The sequence below is a fragment of the Humulus lupulus genome, chromosome 9, assembly GCF_963169125.1.
Source record: "Humulus lupulus chromosome 9, drHumLupu1.1, whole genome shotgun sequence".
Taxonomy (NCBI): Eukaryota; Viridiplantae; Streptophyta; class Magnoliopsida; order Rosales; family Cannabaceae; genus Humulus; species Humulus lupulus.
Window position 1 is genome coordinate 70,000,684 of NC_084801.1, and position 1,489 is coordinate 70,002,172.

The following is a 1,489-nucleotide window of genomic DNA, read 5'->3' on the forward strand; positions in this document are numbered from 1 at the left end:
CTAGTTAAAAGTTAAGGCTGTAATCTTTGCAAATGCGTCATTTCATTAAAACTTCTATTATTAAACATTTGGGATCCCAAACTAAGGTTTGAAAACTAATTACATCTTGAAATAAGGTTACAGTTGAGAAATCATAGGTTATTACAGCCATTTTTGAATAAACCCCCAACCAAAGCAGTCGGGCAGGCCAAACATGTACGCGTCGCTTCACGCTCTCCGTACTCAGGGTTGGTTGACTCAGTCATTGCCCTTACCTGCAACACAGAGCACCCGTGAGCCGAAGCCCAGCAAGAAAACTCATGCAGAACATAACATATGCAGTTTATACAGTTTATCATAACAGATAATCCACAGATAAACAAGTCAACCATTAGACTAAGCAAACACGGCCAAGCCGCCCCCGAGCCTTACCGAAGCCTGGGGTATCGGTTCTCACCGCGAGGATAACTCATGTATCCCTTGGGTCCCACCCTGAATATAGCATAACACATGTATCCACCGGGCCCCGCCCTGACTATAGCATCCCATGTGCTGTGTGTTACTTTCGGCCCCACGGCCGCCCCGGCCTACGCCGTACTCGGCCCTTGCCGTTCATTTCATCACAATCACACATATAGTACATTCGAAATAATCATTCACACACAACATGATTCATTTAAGGTTAAACATTTGCACATAATACAATCTGGGGCCATGCCCTATTCTCGGGTGTTACGGTTTTCTTACCTGCATTCCGAGCTTCCTGATGCACTGAAGCCGCGAGCACGGTCCTCTAGCACGAGCCTCTCCAATAGCCTAGTCACAACACACAAGAAACATCCCTCAATACTAATCAACCCAAAACCACTTCCCGGGACCAATCCCGCACTCTCGGGACCTCTAAATCCATAAAACAAAACATCGGAACCATCCCCCGTGTCCCCGGGCAAAAGCCCTAAAAACCCAACTTTTTGGCTGCCAAAATTGGCCTAGGGCCGCGGCGCCCAGCAGCTTGACCTCCTCCTGATGCAACCTCGCGCCGCGGCGCCCAAGAACAGGGCCGCGGTGCTCATACGCGAACCCAGATTTTCTGGGTTTTCTCTTGCGTTTTTCCCGAACTAAAACAATCCCAAATCATCCCAAACTCAAACCTAAGCCCCAAAACCATATCAAAACCCCAAGTAGACCATACATCAACCCATAAACATCATAACCCAACTCAATTACACAATCACACTCAAAATCACCCATTTGATTTCAAATTTCTTAAAACTCAAACCCAAAGGCCAAAAACACAACCCAAGCTTGAAAATCCTAAACCATGGCTCCAAAATCTTAAACCACAATAGAAAAGAAAACCCAAGGATGTTTAAAACTCTTACCTCAATCAAGAATCCACACCAAGCTTCCTTGATCTCCTCCTAGACTCTCACTTCTCCTTCTCCTCTTCTTCTTGCCCTAACCTTCTTTCTCCTTCTCTTTCTTCTCTTCAATTTCTATCAAGCCTCAA